Source organism: Balaenoptera ricei, chromosome 14, assembly GCF_028023285.1.
Source record: "Balaenoptera ricei isolate mBalRic1 chromosome 14, mBalRic1.hap2, whole genome shotgun sequence".
Lineage (NCBI taxonomy): Eukaryota > Metazoa > Chordata > Mammalia > Artiodactyla > Balaenopteridae > Balaenoptera > Balaenoptera ricei.
In genome coordinates, this window is record NC_082652.1 from 19721741 (window position 1) to 19740731 (window position 18991).

Genomic DNA, 18991 nt, shown 5'->3' on the forward strand with positions numbered 1-18991 from the left:
GTCTTCGGGGAGTTCAGGCAATTTTCAGTCTCTTCTATGACAGATGCAACTCACAGGGGGCCTTCTTCAATGGTCAGGGATTTGGGTCAGGAAGAAAAACGACATCACTTGAGTAAGAAAGAAACGGCCACCCGGGGTAGAAGCGGGACTCTGCCAGCTCACGGACCTGTTTTGAAACCCACTTCTGCCCTCGCTGGCTGTGAGACCTCGGAGAGGACACTTAAATTCTCTGAGCCTGTTTCCTCCACTGTAAATTGGGGGTGATTAAAGGGTTTTCCTCATGGGGTGGGGGGGTGTTGGCTGGCTTACGTGAGATGCAGAGTGGCACAGAGTTGGGGCTGAAGACCAAATGCGGCCTGAGCATGAGGGGCTGGCTCAGGTGGTGGGCGGAGCAGCGGGGGCCGGAAGTCCTGAGCTGTGAGAGGCTAGAAATGGCAGGTGTGGATGGTGTCAGGGTCGGAGCTTCACCCCAAGCTTCCCCTCCACTTCCCGGCTTGGCCTGAAAACACGGCAGGGTCTGGGTAGAGACCCCAGATCACAGGTCTCTCTTTTCCTGGGACCAGTGGGGCCTGACTGGCTTAAACGGGCCTTTGTTTTTCTGTGTTTCCCTGCCCTCTTGTGAAAAACCTCAGACGCGAGGGAAATCAGCACCAGGGCCCTGGAGAAGGGTAGGGCAGCTTCCCTGAGCCTGGCTGGGCGGTGCTGCTCATCTCCCCATCACTGACTCCTAGCGGGCCTGGGGGGAGGGGATTCATCGGGCTGGGGCCCGGGGCCTCCTCCCCGTCCCACTGGGCTGGCCCTGGCTCCACGCATCCTGTCTGCTCCATATTCTCGGCCCTCTCCCAGCTCTGGCAGCTCACGCTTTCCAGGGGGCTGGGAAGCCAGCAGCGCCCCCAAATTTCTCCTTCCAAGAGTTTTTGTATTGTTTCCACTGTCTGAAGGGACAGGTAGCTTTCATTCGCCGAGACCACGCCGGACTTCTGCCCAATCCTGCTTCCCGCCTCCAAGATCCTCTTCGGGGGCCAGTCATTCCTCTCCTGGTATCACACAGACCCGTCAGAAATGTGGGAGATGGGGCAAACGGTCCCATTTTACAGCCGAGGAAACTGAGGCCTGGAGAAAACATGTGTGCTCACCCCTCCTCCATTCCCTAATTCACAGCCTCCTTCTCTGCCTTGGGAACACGTCCCGTCTCCAGTGGCCCTGGCTTTTTGTGCTTTGATGGGGCCCTCAGAGTAATGATTCAGTTTGGAGTAAGGCAGACCTGCGTTCGAATCCTGAGTCGCTTGATGACCAGCTGGGTGATCTCGGGTCGGTTCCTCTCTCTCAGCCTCGGTTTCCCCACTTGTAAATGAGAGTGTTGGCAGGTTCTGCCCTGAGTTGTGTGGTGAGAATTAAAGGAGATAATCCATGTAAAGGGCTTAGCACTCGGTCCCACACTTAGTGGGTCCCTGCAAAGACTTCTGGGCCCTGAAAATGGGGTGCGTGGCAGGTCCTTGGTAAATACTTCCTGAAATGAGATTGAATTCTTTAATCACCCCTTTCTGCTCCAAACCCCAGACTGTTGGCAGCTATTTTTTTCCTGTGAAGGATAAGGCTCAGAGATTGAGGCTCAGAGAGGTTAATTGACTCCCTAAGGCCACACAGCTCACAATGAAAGGAGTCAGGCTCCTGATGCCTCGCCCTTCGTTTACCTGGACACCACAAGGGCTGTTCCTATTCTCCTGGTCCCTTCTCCAGAGCTCACCTACCCTCCTCCTCTGTGATTTCCAGGCCTTTCCACTGATGCCACAGACTCTCCCTACACCAGTCAGGGTTATCTCATTTATCTTTGATAGCTCGATCAAAACTTATGAATCTCATGCCCCATCCCTCAGAAGACTCTTCTCATCCAGGTGTTCCACTGAAAACCAAAGGGATCCACTCCTTCACCCTGAGGTGTTTGCAGCTGATGACAGCTTGCAGGAGAGGGGTTTGTGAGCCTGGTGCCTTAAGCCAGCACAGCGTGTCCACAGTGGTGGACCCTCAGGCTCTGTGGACACAGGTGAGGGGAGCCTTTGGCCCGGGATCTTCCTGGAGGTTAGTAAGCGGCAGCCTCCCCTGCTTCAAGGACCTGATGACAGGCAGTGACTGAGTCAGTTCCATAGACGTCTGTGTTACCACTTCCTCATACCTCCACTGGGACCTCTCTGTTCCTCCCTTTTCTTGTAGAATTGTGTTGACATTTTTTTTTTTTTTTTTAATGTGACAAAGCTGCACATCATCAGAGCTCAGAGAAACCTAGCAGGCCTGGGAGGCCATGAGGGTAAGTGTTGCAATCTTGGCACACCCATGTCTACACTGCTTGCCTGCCTGCCTGCCTGCCTGCCTGCGGCTTTCTGCCAGAGCCCACGGGCCGTGGTGATTGAGGGTGGTTAAGGCTGTGTCCTGTGACCTGGAAGAAGAGACTGGGGTCCCTGTCACCTTCTGCTGAACTGGTAAAACTGTTCCCTCACTCGGGCATCCTTCCTTCCCTGTGTGGGCATTGGAGCCGGTGCCGGGAGACCAGGGGGAGAAGCACGGCTCGTCAAGGTGTTTTTGGAGAGGCAGGATGGCACGGTGGTTGGAGCTTCTGGAATCCGACTGCTTGGCTTCAAATTCCTCGCCTTCCTAGTTCTGCAGCCTTGGTTTCCTCATCTGTGAAATGGGAACGACACTGCCTCACAGGGCCTTTGGTAGGGGGGACATGGATCTAGGGGAGGGCACATTTTACTTTATTTTTTATCTTTGTTATTTTGGTATTTGCCGTGCCATTTGTTTAAAGGAAAGAACCTGGGGTTGGGTAAGTTGGAATTGGGCGTTCATGTGGGGGACGCACTTAGCTGGGGGCCCAGAGCTCAGTAAGCATGTGGCGTTCACGACTTTGTCTCTAGGTGTCCGTGTCCCTGGCGATGGGGCAGATTTAGTGAGAAGCTCTGCTTTCTTGCTGTGGCGCTTTGGCAAGTTGCTGTGCCTCGCTGAGAGCCGTGTTCTTGAAAACTGGGGCTGCGTCAGCTCCATCTCTGGTGGTTGTAAGGATGCAGGGCTGACGTCAAAGACGGCCCTGGCCCTGGGGCAGCCATCAGTTCTGGAAGCATCTGAAAGGCCTCTTTGGGCGTCATCTGGCTCCCCTGGTCGGGGTGGGGGGACGGTGGCTGGCTGCTTTCTCCCCTAGGATGTCATATGGAAATGCTGGGGGCACCCCAGACACTCAGGTTCTTTAGGGGGCTCTGAAGCTCATGGGGTGCAGAGCAGGGCCACTGTGGGGAACGGAGTAGAAGGCTGGCTGCCTGGCCCCTGCCTTCTCAGTGCACCTCCTGCCCCCGGGACCCCTCCAGCCCTTCTGGCTCTCCCTCCACTCCTGTCCCCTCCCCCCTCCTTCCTTCGGCAGCCGGTGCTCTGAGCCAACCGACATCTTCCAGAGCTGGAGCGGATGGAGCATCTTTGGGCAAAACCAAGCACTTACCTGCACCCTGAATCGTGGGCCCTCATTAACCCTTAGTGAGGGAATGAACACATGAGCCCCAACAGCAGAGGGCCACCCCCTGATATTTTGGGGGACAGGATCTGGGGCATCACTTGAAGCCCCCTCTTTCCCTTACGGAAAACCAACCCTGACTAAAGTTATTTTGAGGTCGTGTGCCTTATTTTTAAAACACACATAATTCTTTTGAGGACATACACTTTGTAAAAAAAAAAAAAAAGCATGAGACTTTTGTGTTCAACATCGTAATATTCCCGTCCGTTTAAAGACCAAAATTGTGTCCCTTGGAAATCTTTGGCTCAGCTCCAGGGAGAGGGCCCTCACCTGATTCCTATCTCTGTGGTTCATTTGGAGAAACTTGGGGTAGAGAATGCATGGATCGTCAGGTCTGAGGGGGGACACTCACAGACAACTGAGTCCCCTTCCCTTGCTTCTCCGCTGTGTAGGTGAGGAAACAGAGGCACAGAGAGGTTAAGTGACTTGCCCAAGGTCACACAGCTGGTAAAGGCAGAGCCAGAGTTTGAACCCAGACAGCATTAACCACAACACTTGCATTCCCAGAAGAGGAAACTGAGGCCCAAACGTGATGTCAGAGAAAGAAGCCTGGGTGTCCAGACCATTTCTTCAGCCGTGCTGGCTCCTGAGCTTGGGCAGGGTCTGAGTCCCATGTCCTCAATGCTGGACCAGAGGGTATCTTCAGGGTCATCTGAAATATCTACAGGTTCGAGGCTCAGAGAGGGGAAGAGATTTGTGCAGATTCTTTGAAAATTAGGAGCAGAGTTGGGCCTGGAACCCAGGCCTCCTACCTCAGCATGGTTTCCCTCCGGGGAAGATTCAAGGACGTGGGTTTGGACGGGAAAGACAGAGCTGCTCTGTGGGTCTCAGTTTCCCCTGATGTCGAAAGGGGGGTTGAGAACCCCGGCCCACTGGAACCTGTCTGTGGCCAACTTTTTACCAGCCTGCAGAGAAACGAAAAGAGAGAACACAGACAATTGGGTGATTGTTTTTTTCACAAAGTGAAATATTTTCAGCTGAGAAGGATGAGTCCATGTCCCATCGATTTTTGTCAGTATTAACATACTGTTTGTTTTCTGAAATGGTGAAGATGGTCAAAGACAGTTTTAATTCTGCCGTGCCCTTACTTGGCAAACCTAGAAAAGTGGTAAGTCTAGGACAGTCTCAGAAGCATTTGGGAAACGTAGCTGGTTCAGGAGTTCGCTTGAGCTCAGAGGGTCTCTTGGGCTCCTTTGAGGTGAGGGAGGGCACGGGTGCAGCTGAGGTGGGGCGCCCAGAAAGAACTGAGAAATTGGGCATGGAGATGAAGGCTCCGGCTGCCAGCGCCAGGGCTGGACTTCAGAGAGGAGGACGTACCTGGCACACCATGGGCTCCCTACGGGGGCAACAGGATGCAATGGTTGCCATGTGAGGCCTCTGTCATGACTCAGAGGCCAGGCAGTGGGCGGGGAGGGAGAGGACTGGGGGAGAGAGAATGAAAGGGGGGGATGCTGATCGTGGGTCAGAAGGACACAGGAGGGGGCTGGGAAGGGGTGAAGGGAGCCTGCTCTGGCTGGGACAGAGGGCGAGATTTTGGTGGGAAGGGGGCTGAGTTGGGAGGAGTTGAGAGGGGGTCGTAGGGCCTCTGTCGAGGTGGTGGATACACAGGAGAGGAATGAGTAAAAGACAGTCCCAAGAGGCTTGTTGTGGCTTCTGAGCTGGATATCTGTCTTAGGCGGGGGCCCCCCAGACGCAGAGCCTGAGGTGAGGATTTGGTGAAGGGGAGGTGGTGAGGGTGTGTCTCAGGCAGGGCTGGGATTTGGTGAGGGAAGGGAGGCAGGGTCATGCCATTTCAGGGTTGGATCTCATCTTTATTGAACATTTTGATATTTTGCTCATCGTGCCTTTTATGCATTAGCTTTGATTTTTCAATACTGCATGAAAGTATTATTTATCCTGATTAGTGGGTTTTGGGAGGGCACACCCTTAAATTTGCATTCAAGGATCGGGCACAGGGAGGAGGTCAGCAAGAATACGGTCTCAGGTGGAGACTAGCCTCAGCCTGATCCCGGGGGGATGGGTGGACTCTGGAGCCTGAATTGTACCCCATGGCAGTCGGGGAGAAGCAGCTCCTGCTTGGCTGAGGGCAGTTCTCAGGAGAAGGGGGCAACGGTGAGCTGTGATATCTAGCGTTCTCTGCAGCTGTGGGTTGGGTGCCCCCCTCTGGTAAAGGGGATCTGGGCTACCAACACCTACTACAATATTCTTTGTGGTTCTTTGAGAGATGGCAGTAAAAGTTGAATTATTTAGAAGTGCTTATGGCTGCTGGACTGTTTCTTTGAATGTGACTGTGCTAGAGCTTCCAGGGCGCAGCTTCTATTCCTGTTATAGAATGGATGAATGAATGAATGCTCGCAGCAGGGAGGGTGTCCTGGCTTGGGGGGAGGGGAGCAGGATGGTGGGCGGAGCTAGTGTGGCTGTGGACCTCACCTGAGGGGTGGGCTCATTTCAAGTTGGTCGTTCATTTCCTTAGAAGGTGGGAGCTGGGGAGAGGAAGGCCAAAGTGGAGTAAGTATCTATGATTCTGGCCATGGAAAGAGGAGCAGAGGGAGGAGGAACCTGGCTTTGGGTTTCTTAGGACTTGGAATTATATCTTTGTATTCCTAGCTGCTTGCCTGCTACCTGGCAGATAATATGGGCTCCGTGAGGTTTCCTGAATGTATGAATGAGAAATATGTAATCTGTGAGCAGATATTTACACCTCAGTGTGAAAGAAGCTCTGAGACGAGGTTTTGTATACTCACACTCCCTTATGACTGTACCACATTCAGGTCTGGGGCAATGCCAGGCAATCGTAAGAATCGTAATCATACTTGACAACACTAATAATAGAAACAGTGATAGATTATTTACTGAGAACTTAACGTGGACCAGGCATTGTTCTGGACGCTCTGTATTCCTTCTCTTATTTAATTCTAATACCAACTCTGTGAGGTATGTAGTATCACTGTGCAGTCTTGCAGATCGGGAAAGTGAGGCACAGAGAATTTAGGCGACAAAGAAGTCTCACAAGTCGTAAGTGGCAGAACTGGGATTTGAACTTGGATGGCCCAGCTCCAGAGCCTGCCCTCTTCACTATCACACGTTGAGCATGGCTTTGGGTTCAAGTCCTGGTTCCTCCATTTTTTAACTGTGTGACCTTGGGCAAGTTGCTTGACCCCCTCTGAGCTTTTAGTTTCCTCAGTTGTGAGGTGAGGGTAGTATCAGGGCCCTTGGGAGGCTGGAGCAAAGTGAGGGATGGGAAGGATCCTGAGGGCTCACGGTGATGGTTCCCACGGCTCAGCATCACGGCAGTTTCAAGGGTCCCCACTTGTGGCTACAAACTGCGGGGGCCCTTGGAAACCTACACCAGTGAGACGTTGCCAGGATTCTTGGCAGGAGGGTGAGGAAGAGGGATGAGGGAGACAAAGGCTCTTCTGTCAGCCTCTTGGGGCCCGTCCCAAGTTGGGAAGATGTGAGTCCTATAAGGGAGAGACAAGGAGTGCCTGGGCGTGGGGTGGGCACTCTGTTGCCCGCCAAGATTTGTTCTTCATGAGAAATGGGTGGAAAATTATTTTGGATCCTTTCCTGAGGGGCGGGGATGGCCAGGGCCCGTTCATGGAGGGGAGAGGTTTCTCCACACTCCAGGAATGCGATCACGGCCTTATTTTAAAACAGAATGAAAGCAGAAAACAGCTTCAAGTCGGCAGCTGCTGGGGGCTGCTCAAGGCAGCCAAGCCAGCTCCAAAAAAGGGCTTCCCATGGGCTCAGGCTCCAGGCTCTGAGCTCGGGGTCGACCCCAGAAATCTGCTGACTGGTCTGTCACTACCCTGTTCTGTGCCTCCTCTAGCCTGAGTGCCTTCTTCTCTGGGAACCTACAGGCTCCAGATCTACCCTTTGGGGTTGTTGAGGGTGCCTCGGGCCTAAATCTGTCTCCCACACTCTGCAGATAGTTTCATACACTGCAGAATTCATTTCTGATCCCAGTCTACATGGCTCTGAAGCTTTTTTTTTTTTTTTTTGATGGATGAAATCACAGCATAGCCAGTGCAAAGGAAGGGCTTAAGACTTGTTTGCTCATCATAAAAGACAGGGTTTGAGAGCCCCAGACACTATTAAGAATAAGTGGGGAATGACACACACACACACACACACAATGATTTCATGTAATACTGTAACACATACACGATGATGAACTCTAACAGTAAGAGACTGGAAACAAGCCAAGTGCCCGTGCCCGGGAGACTGGTTAAGTAAATGAAGGCAAATCCAATAATGGAATACTATGCAGCCATCAAAAAGGATGGGTGCTTTTTACACACTGATATGAAATTATCTCCAAGGTATATTGTTAGGTAAGAAAGACAAGTTGTAAAATAGTGTGTGTAATAGACCAACTTTTATGCAAAAGAGGGAAGAACTTGGATATATATTTGTATTTGTTTAAAGACACTCTGGAAGGAGACATAAGAAAAGGATTTGGGTACAGTGGGGACTGGGTAGATGGTGGCAGGATAGAATGAGGATTTGCATTCTAACCTTTTTATAATTTTAGATAGTTTTGAACATCACCAAGTAGATGGAGTTGTGTAGCTTAGTCAAAAATTTAAATTTAAAAAGCCAACTTAGAATTGTGAATGGATGCCCATTAGGCTAAAGCAAGTGCCACTGTGAAGAGATATTATAAACGCTAATGTCCGTGGCTTTCATCACCGTTATCTCTTTGACCACCACAAGAACATATTTGGGATTTTAAGCCTACTCTACCTGAATCCAGCTTCCTCGATGTCACAAGGAGAAAGTTCCTTCTGGTCTCCTTGAACCTGGCCTGAGAGGGTCCTGTTTGAGGTTTATGTAGGACCCACTCTTTCCTCCAGCATCCATGTCATCCTGGTGGCTGACATGTGCTCCCAGTGGCCCCTGTGGCCACGGCCGGTCCAGCTGATGTCTCACAGTGGATTTGCCATCTCATTCCAAGAGAATCCTTGAATGCTTGACCCCTCGATGAAGTGTTTGTAGGAAAGAAATATGTCCTCGTGGGCTAATATTCAGTGGACACAGAGATCCTCTGGAGAAGGTAATGACTGAAAACCCATGCTTGTAGGAGTCGTGAGTGTCCTTGTCAGCATCCTTTCACCATAGAACAGGGTAACAGACAAGCAAGCCCAGGGCAGTGAGCGTCATGACACCCCAGGCCCGTCTCCGGCTGGTGGAGAGCATGGCTGGGTTCTAGCATTTGTCACAGAGAATAATGTCCTGCTCTCCGCTGCTTATAGTATCAAGACATCAGTTCAGAGAAACGGCATCAGCGAGAATGTCTTGAGGGCCACACACTTCAGGCCCTTTCCCAGACATTCTAGAAATTTCTTCCCATTAAGCCAGCAATGCATAACCCTGATGTCTAGACCAAAGCAAATAGTCACTCCTTCCTTGGCACGTCTGGGGAAAGCAGCTCCTACTGAATGGTCTTTTGGGGCAGAGCTGCCAGCTTACAGGAGGGGGTATTGTATTCAGGCAGCCAGTGTTTGGAAGCCTCTCCTGAAACATCTGGAACCTCAAGCCTGCATCTACCGTCAGCACGTCGCTGAGGATGCTGGCCTGCACATCACGCTGGGTCCTCTCCACACGGAGCTCCGGGCAGGGTCCTTCTGCTCCGGGTCCCCGAAGGTTTCGCCTTCCCCGAAGTGGGTTTGTTTTGAGCCAAGGGGCACGTGACTCCTGTCACTGGTTTTTCTTTTCCAGACCAGGAGTCTGTGAGTCCACTGTGTGGCCCACCCAGGCTAAGTATTTAGGACATTACTTATTGTCTGCATTTTTCCCCTCAGCCCTGGCTCCGTTTTCTGTCTCCACCCATGTTTCCCTTCCTCCTTTCACTCTCACTTTTGTTTTTTTTTTTTAATTTATGGCTGTGTTGGGTCTTCGTTTCTGTGCGAGGGCTTTCTCTAGTTGTGGCAAGCGGGGGCCACTCTTCATTGCGGTGCGCGGGCCTCTCACTATCGCGGCCTCTCTTGTTGCGGAGCACAGGCTCCAGACGCGCAGGCTCAGTAGTTGTGGCTCACGGGCCTAGTCGCTCCGCGGCATGTGGGATCTTCCCAGACCAGGGCTCGAACCCGTGTCTCCTGCATTGGCAGGCAGATTCTCAACCACTGCGCCACCAGGGAAGCCCCCACTCTCACTTTTAATTTACGTTCCCTTGGATACATGAGCCTCTTTGGAGCTTTATCTCACCCTTGGGACCAAGCCGGTACATAAGCAAACAAAAAATTTGACAAACCTGCAAGCAAAAGCAGCCTGCAAACACCCCTCTCCCTGCCTGGGGAAAGAGCGATCCCAGCTGTAGGGACCAGCAGGTAAGGGGTTAAGAATGATGCAGAGGAAGTGCTGGCCAAGGTTAAAGTGAGGAAGTGGCCGCTGCCAGGGGAAGGAGGTGGCCGGCTTATCCTGTGTGACTCCAGGGGGCTGACCCAGGCTGAGGGGAATGTGGCAGGTTGCTGGAGTTCCGTTTAGTAAAAAAAGGAAGAGCTTTCTAATGACTTGATGGGTTTTTCTAAAAGTTCTGCTGTGGGGATGGGGGAAGAGAGAGAAGGGCAACCTTCTCTGGAAAATAGCAGAACCCAGGGAGAGGTTTTTTTCTGATGATTTTATTTCTGAGTGATGACTTGAGGGCCCAGGGGATGCCCGACAGGAGGTTCTAAGTGGATGGTCCCCCATTTCGAGGTGAAACCAAGCCTCAGAAACCAAGCAGCTTACCAGGAGGGCTCCCCTTCCTGCTGCCTGTGTGATGGTGTCTTGTGTCTTTCTAAGCTCTACCAGGCACCGGTTTTTCCCATTCTGCTCTCTACAGCATCCCCACGCCTAGCACAGTGCCTGGCAGAGATCTGTCGAATTTAACGGAATGAAAAAATAAAACAAAGTTGTTGCTTTTTTTTAAATGATGACAGAGCTAGAATACAAACTCAGTGTTATGCGACTCCAGAAGTAGCTTCCTTTAAACATCACAGCCACGGGGTGTGTTTTTTGGACCTGGGATTTTTATATAGGCAGGGCCACCTACCTGTCCTGATTTGCCTGGAACGTTCTGGTTTTAGCACCAAAAGTCCTATTTCTCAGGACACCCCCAAACTGGGATGACTGGTCAACCTATATACCCTGCATTTGTGATCTCATGTAAGCTTTACACCGGCCCGCTTTGCAGATGAAGAGACTGAGTCATGGCCCAAGATCTCAGGGGTCAGGCTGGCCTTGGCACCTGGCTTTGCTGCAGCTACGTGAGGCTTAAGCCCTCCGCTGCTCTGAGCCAGTTTCCTTTTTCTGTAACATGGGGGTGGCAGACCCCTCGATCCTATAGCCTCTCCAGCAGTGGCTTTTAAGGATTCTGACATTTCCTCTGGGCTTCAACTGTCTGTTTTTTCCACTGAGGGTGGGGGGCAGTTTTCCCAGCGAGACCCTTTCTGGGGCAAGGCTGAGCTTCTCCTTGGGAAAAGGTGACAGCACAGTTACAGGGTCAAGGGGGAGGGCAGCCTGTCCCTCCTCCCCCCAAGCCTGGGAACAGGGTGGGGATCTCCTACATACTCCACCAATGCCAGCCCTTCCGTCAGCTGCCTGGGCTGGAGCCAGGCAATTCCAAGGGGCCAGAGCCTGCCTGAGTGCCCCAGGGGCCCTGTGCCTGGTGCTGGCAGCCTGGGTGGGGCGCGGCTGGGGCGGCTCAGGCCTGCAGGATCTCTCCGGGGTCCTCCTGGCTGGACATGCCTCTGCAGCCCCCTGCCTGCCCTGGAGCCTGGCGTGTGGCGACTGCACTGGCCAGAGGTGGGTGAGTCGGGTCACTGAGGGCTCTTTGAGGTGGGGTTGTGGCTATGTGCGACACGGCTCCTCTGCCTGCCCTGTGCACGGGGGAGTCAGCGGGCGCAAAAACAGAGGGCCTTGCACACAGTGGAGTCCCCAGCCGGCAAGTCGCAGAACATCGAGGGCAGTCACGGTGATTGAAGATGTGGGCCCCTGTGTCAGAACAGCCCAGGTTCAAATCTTACCTCTGCCTCTTCCTAGGTGTGGGATCTTGGGCTAGTGGCTTTGCTTTTCTGGGCCTCAGTTTCCACATCTGCAAAATGGCAATGAAAATACCCACCTGAAAGGTTTGTTCTGAGTAGAGGCACTGGGTACACAGTCGGCGCCTGACAAGTAAGGGCCACTGTTATCACCACCTCCCACCCCCAGCCTCTCAGTGGTTTAGATTCCTCCCCCACCAGGGCTGCACCTGGGAACCCGGGAAAGAAGGAGGGAGAGGAAGGGATGCGGCCTGAAGGCTTGTCACGGCCTAGCAGTGAAAGAGGCTAGCAGCCCACCCAGGATGCTTAGAAGCACTGCGATAAGGACAGGAGAACATGGTGAACAGCTGTGTGGATTGCAGCTGGGGTGCACTGGAGCACGGGCTCTGGAGACCACAGATCCAAGTTCAAGTCCTGGCTCCACCAGGGCTGTCTGGTGATCCTGACCAGGTTCCTTTCAGAGCCTCAGTTTCAACACCTGTTAAGTGGGGATAATAACCATCCCCGCCTTGGGTGGGGAGCTGGTCAGGCGATGGGGGGATAAGGAAGGCAAAGCATCCAGCCGGACGTCTGGCACATGCCAGCAGGATCATTCTCTGTCTTCTTACCATTTGCCCTCTGTTCTGCCTGTCTTTTTGTCCAGTGCGTAGTGAGGCTGGGAGGAGCAAGAGGACAAGAAAAGGTTCCTCTAACCCCCAGCAGAGGAACCTGTAAGAGCAAATGCCCAGAGGCCTTGACCGCCACGCGTTCAAGGGACACTGGGCTCCTGGGGGCACAAGGGAGTGGGTCGTCTTGGAAGGACTTGGGGTCCAAGGTTCCCCCTGTGGCCCCTCCCTGAACCCAGCCGGCGGCTTCCCATGAACCCTGCCGCCCTGTCCTGGGTGGGTGTGTGCGTGTCGCTGACCTCCCTCGGGCTGGCTAAGGGGAACAGAGTTCAGTGCTCACAGCCAGGGGCCCTCCCTTCCTCTTTTTACAGCTTATCTCCACCCAGCCTCCTGATCTGGGCTGCCTTTTCCCCTTAACATCCCTTCCCTGGAACTTGGTAACGTCAGGACCAGGCACACGTGCACACAAGTAGATCCTTTCAGCCTTGTTTCATCAATAGTGAGATAACAAGAACCAGGACCTATGCTATGCGCTCTACGTATGTCAAGTTATTTAATCCCAGAATAGTTCAGTGCAAGAGGTATTACTATTTCCCCCACTTTGCAAATAGGGAAACTGAGGCAGAGGGCAGGTAAATGATCCTCCCCTAGTCCCACTGCTGAGATTAACCCCAGGCAGCCTGGTTCCCCAGCTGGGCACTCAGCCCCTCCACCGTCTGGCCTCAGTGAGAGCCTGAGTTTGATGGGCTGGATGTCTAACCTTCCCCCCAAATCCTATTTCAAGGAATAGCTAATGATTACATAATAGCAACATTTCTGCCTTTTGTCTTTCATAGCTCTGCAACCCCCATAATTCCTCCACACTGCACCCCAACTTTCTTTGCTTTCCTACTCTCTCTTTCCTCCACTCCAAAGTCTTCCTCTCTCAGTCCAACCTGTCCATTTTAGAGATGTGGAAACTGAGGCCTGATCAGAGAGGGAAAGTGCTTGCCTAAAGTCACACAGCAAACCAGGGACACGATGGGAGGTTCTGTCAGTTTGGTCTCTAAGCTCAGCCCTCAATGCATGCACTCCTCAGGTTTGCTGGAGTGGAAGACGGGGAGGGGGGGATCAGGTTGCATCCTTGAGATGTCCCGCCACCCCCATCATTTAGCATAAACTATTCTCTCCCTCGCTTCTCTCCACACCCACAACTGCTCCAGCCTTGCCCCCAACCAGCCTGAGCCAGTGAATGGCGGTGGGGGGGGTGTTGGCCCCCAGGCCATTATTACTTTTACTGCAGTTAATTGTGGGGGAGTTAAAAGTAGAACTCTAATGGTGGAATTCAAGGCTTAGCAACAGGGTTTACCAGGCATCATTTTTGGGTAGGGGATGCCTTTCTGAATCCAAAAATCAGACCCCAGAGGCTGCTCTTTCATCTGCACCCATGTTCTTCACTTACCTGCCTCTCACACCCATCCTAGGATTAGCATACCTTGTAAGCTACTGGTCTGGCTGCCCCTTGGCATTTCCTCCCTCCTGTCTCTCCCCATCCCCAGTGATACCCAAGGATGCGGAATCAGTGTTGCCACGGTGACCAGATTTCGTCTGTGGCATCCGGGATTCTGGGGCTGGGGTTGGGTCTCAGCCCCTGGGACTGGCCAGTGTGACCTGGCTTCTTCCATGAAGACTCATTTTGGTGTATCCTGTCCCTACTCCTCTGCTCATCCAAGATTTTTCTTGGAGCATTGGCAGTTGCCATGGAAACGGCTCTTGAGGCAAATGTGCCCATGCCGGCTGAGGAAGAATTCCCTCAAGAAAATGGGGAGATTGCCAGACTCCCCGGCTCTGTGATGGGACCCTTGATTTCTGAAGCCTCCAAAAACTGCCACTTCTGAGTGGACCTGGAGCTGGTGGGGGATTCTCACTCAGCTCATCAGGTCTCTTGCTAGCCTCTTGCCTCCAGTCTCCCCTCTTCCAATGCAGTCTCTGTATGAGCCATCTGGGTTAGAGCTGGGGTTGTTTAGAAAAATGGACATCCCTCTGCTTAAAAACCACCCATGGCTCCCTATTGCCCACAGGATAAATTTGGTAGATTGCAGGAGGTCTCATAATCTGAACCCCTCTTCTTTTCTCAGCCACGTCTCCTGCCATCCCCCCAAAATCCCCACCACACACACACAGACACACACGCACAGACACCCACACACAATCTAACCTCACGTTACCCAGCCTCTGTACCTTTGCACACAGTTTCCTCTGCGGAGATGCCTTCTCCCTCCACTGCTCCATTAAGCAAAGGCTTCGTACCCCTCAAGCCTCAGCTCAAATGTCACTTCCTCCCAGAAGCCTCCCCTGATTTCCCTGGCTACCTTCCCTTCGCTTTGTACAGAGCCAGGGCCACAAACTCAGCCAGCAACAAGGTCAGGCAGGAGACACGATTGACTAACATCGGAACATCCTCCACTTCCACAAAGAAATCCACACTCTCCCATTAAAGCTGAAAGTGAGAATGACTTTGTTCATCTTTCTCTCATCTTGCTCTTGTTTTGACAACAGTAGGGAGCCAGGGCAGGCTCCATGGTGAATCACAGCAGACTCATTGCCCCAGAGTCAAGGGGTTGATAGGGAGGCTGCCAAGAACCCCATCCTGTCTGTGATGCAGGCCCAATAGGGCTGGTTTGCTGGAAGTCTGGATTTTAGGTGACATCTCAGAGCACTGACTATGCCATGTTCCCGCACCCACCTCCCCTACTTGGGGGCATAGACTCCCACAGTCTCCAACAAGGAGTGTGACACTTAGAAGGTATTCACTAGCTGCTTACTGAATGGATGTTTGAATGAATGGATCCATGCTGTTTCTTGAACCTGCTAAACCTGCTCCTGCCTCAGGGCCTTTGCACTTACCCTTCGCACTGCCTGGAGTGCTCTTCCATCAGGTAGTGATATGTCTCCCTCTCCCTGTATTCAAGTCTGCTCAAAGGTCTCCGTATCAGAGAGGCCTTCTCGGAACACTCTGCCTAAAATAGCACCCCGCCCCCATCTCTATGCCCCACTCCTCTTTATATTTTAGTTCATAGCATATATCACCACCTGTTATATTCGTTTCATTTTTCCAGCACTTACATGGTGCTTCCAGTGAACCAGGCATGCTTCTAAATATTACCAACATAAACTCATTTAATCCTTGTAACAACCCTGTGAGGAAAGAGCTATCACCCCCATTTTTCAGATGAGGAAACTGAGGCACAGAGAGGTGTGGTGACTTGCCCACAGTAACACAGCTGGTGAGTGGCAGGGCAGGGGTTCAAACCCAGGCAGTTTGGCTCTAGAGGTGTTTGTCTTCTTTATTACAAATTTGTTTATCTGTTTGTTACCCAATCCTCACCCTTGAGAATGCCAGCCCCTCCAGGGAAGCGATGTGTCCATTTTGTTCCCTGCTGTAGCCCCTGGATCTTGATCTGGATCTGGGCTTGGCACACAGTAGGTGTTTAATAAATATTTCTTGGAAGGATGGAGGAAGGGAGAGAGGAGGATTGGAGAATTGGAGGGAAGAATCCTTGGCCTTCTAAGCTTTGCATTAGCCCAATGTCAAGACCATCTTGTCGGAAGTTTCTCAGCCTCCTGGAGGGTTTGAGTCAGCCTGTCTGGAAGGGACCCCACCTCGCCCTCCCTTCCCCTCCCTCACCCTCCAAGACAGCTTCTGTTTTCTGACCTCTCCCAGGCAAAGGTGCCAAACCGCACTCCTGGAACCCCAGGCCCACGCTGCGCACACTTCGTCCTGTGACAGGGCCATGGAGGAGAACGTTCCAGGCCAGAGACAGGAAGTCTCCGAAACAAAGTGGCCTGGAGTGAACAGGGCTGTTGGGCAGACAGTGAGGGGCCTGGGCAGGGCTGCTCTCGTCTAGATGTGCTGGGGCCTCAGGGCTGCTCAGGCGACGAGCAGATGGGACACGGGAGAAGGCTGGAAAGGGGTCCGTGACCTGACGCTGCAGCCTCCTGGTGTCTGCAATTTACCCAACATTCCCTGACATTCTGGGAATTCCAGAAAAGGCTGTGTCCTGCCAAGTTCTCCTTGGATCCTAAAATAAAGGACCTCACCAAGAGGGTGGAAACATATTTTCCAGTTTCACCACTGTGAGATAAATCCCCCCCCTTTCCTGTAATATTACTAATTACTGGTATTAATAGTATTGGTAATTGTGATCATGGCAGGCAGAATGCCAAGCACTTTACCAGCCTTGTTTTATTGTATTCTCACAACTCCTAGAGAAAGATGCTATGGATGAGGAGCCTGAGGCTCAGAGAGGTGAAGCAACCTGTACAAAGTCACACAGCCTCTAAGTGCTGGAGCTGGAATTGAAATCTAGTTCTAAGTGATATGGAACATGACCCCAGGGAAAACCAGGAGAGGAGAAGCCCAAAGTCTAGCCTAGAGCTCCTGATTATACCCATTGCTCACTTTCTGGGTAACTTTGGGAAAGATCATGAAACTTGTTTGAATCTCAGTTTTCTTACCTGTTAAATGGGCATAAGGGGGAATTGGCATCATCTGAGGCCCTATGAGCGGCTGGCTGTTTTGCTAGGTGCTTCATGTAGATCATTTTCCTTCATCTTCACAGTATGTTGGGCCATCTCTATGCGCCAGGTTGGAAACGGAAGGTTGGAGATGTGGAGAATGGGCCCGAGGCCACATAGCCCAGGCACTTCCTTGTTAAGCTTTAATGCCCTGTGCAGACAGAAGTGGGACAATGCTTGTTTTAACCGAGGGACTATAGTCAAGTTGAAAAATGCTTTGCAGAAGCTCTGGCAGAGGATGTGGGGATGCCAGGAAGGGAGACGGGGCCGAGAGGGGGAGGGAATGGCAGTAGCCACCGTTTCCTCATCCGGCCCCGGGCGGCATCTGGTCTGGAAGGAGGAGGCTGAGAGCAACCGCTGGCTGGTTCCCAGCCCTCCTCTGCTTCCAGACACCATCCAGGCTCATCTTTGAGCTCCGTGGGCTTCCTGGTAACACAGCCCTTTGCTTTGGTTCAGAATCTGCAAACTGGATATCCGGCCTGGCTTTCTCCCCTCCATGAGACAGGGATGCTACTGGATCTCACAGACACGTCACCATCTGATTTTTCTATACAAACGTTTGCTGAGCACCTGCTGTGCACCAGATACCACGTTCACATCATCATTTCGTGATATGCTCACTGTAACCCTAGGAGGGAGGTAATAATATCAGCCCCATTTTACCAATGAGCACACTGAGGCTTGGAGAAGAGAGGTAATATGTCCACAGTCACTGAATGAGGAAGGGCCTTTAAACCTGGTCTGGCTGACTTTCAAGTATGGGCTTTTAGCCACTGTGCAGCTGGGAAGGGGGAGGGGGGGCGAGTCTGAGACAACACTGTCACAGTCAGTAAGGACCCCAGACTTGGGGTCTTGGTGGTGGGGAGGCTTGTAAATTAACCTTGAACTTCCATCCCAGAGATCTTAGACCTGCAAGGGGTCCCAAGAGATCGCTTCATCCAGATCCCTGGATTTTCTGAAAGGAAGGTTTTATTATTGCCATTTTATAGGCAACCCTACTATAGCTCAGAGAAGTAAAGCAACTTGTCTGGGGTCACACAGCGTGGAGCTGAGCCATGCTGTCTTTTTATGGGCACAAGGCTGGGAATAGACAGACACTTGGCCCATTCAATTATGGCATATTTTAAAGCTGGAAGAGAGCCTTTGACACCATCAACTCCAACCTCCTTGTTTTATAGTTGGGGAAACCAAGGCCCCAAATGGTCAGGGATTTATCTAAAGACATTTGCCAAGTAGATTCTGTAAGGTATAAAAGAAAGAGCACTGTATTCTTTTTTTTTTTTTTTTTTTTTTTTAGTTAATTTATCTATTTAATTTTGGCTGTGTTGGGTCTTCGTTTCTGTGCGAGAGCTTTCTCTAGTTGCGGCAAGCGGGGGCCACTCTTCATCGCGGTGCGCGGGCCTCTCACTGTCGTGGCCTCTCTTGTTGCGGAGCACAGGCTCCAGACGCGCAGGCTCAGTAGTTGTGGCTCACGGGCCTAGTCGCTCCGCGGCATGTGGGATCTTCCCAGACCAGGGCTTGAACCCGTGTCCTCTGCATTAGCAGGCAGATTCTCAACCACTGTGCCACCAGGGAAGCCCAGCACTGTATTCTTAATCTGGGTTCAAATCCTACCTCTGCCTCTCACTAGCCACGTGACTTTGGGTAAGACTCTTAACCTTTCTGGCCTTGGCTTCCTCAACTCTAAAATGGCCATAATAATCCCCCTGGGTTTGTGTGAGATGATACACATAAGGTGTTTCTCAATGTCCTGGCATATATAGTAGGTGCTCAATAAAACATTGATATTTTGGTGATTATTATAATATTTAACCCTGGCATTCTAGGGTCAAAAGCTCTTTACCGGAATGTCCAGGAGTGACTTTCAGGGGCCTGGTAAGGTTCTCAGAGTAACAGAGAGAGAGAGAGGGGCTGCAAAGAAGGGCTGCAGAAGCAGATGAGGCCAGTCTTCAGCTTCCTTGCCCTTCTCTCCCACAGCAGGTTGGGGCACTAAAGATGGGGACAGTTCCTTTGGCTGCTCCCTTCCACACGTCCCAAGGTACCCGGAGGAGAAGCCATGCTCTGGGGCGGTATCAGATGCAGCCTGGCCCTCAGGGCTGAAGGTGGGCTGTGCTGGCCTGGATTTAGGGGGACAGGGGCTGGAACTATGACAACTCGCAGGGCACCCAGGAGCCACTCAGAGTCTGGGTTCCAAGCCCACGCCATGAGCAGAACACTGAGGGCATTGCCAGCATTGGGGAGACGGCGACCAC

At 52.1% G+C, this 18991-nt stretch overlaps 1 protein-coding gene across 5 annotated transcripts in view; it reads left to right on the forward strand.

The window, feature by feature from the left end:
* Positions 1 to 18991, forward strand: part of CMKLR1 (chemerin chemokine-like receptor 1) — a 39685-nt gene that overhangs the window by 6155 nt on the left and 14539 nt on the right. The window contains exon 1 of one of the 5 annotated variants that reach the window (XM_059894755.1): positions 2266 to 2305. The exons of 3 other annotated variants lie outside the window; for them this stretch is intronic. The gene's annotated coding sequence lies outside the window, so the exon portion shown is untranslated. Of the gene's footprint in view, positions 1 to 2265; positions 2306 to 11202; positions 11342 to 18991 lie in introns of those variants that run through there. One more of the 5 variants, XM_059894753.1, reaches the window with a different exon arrangement.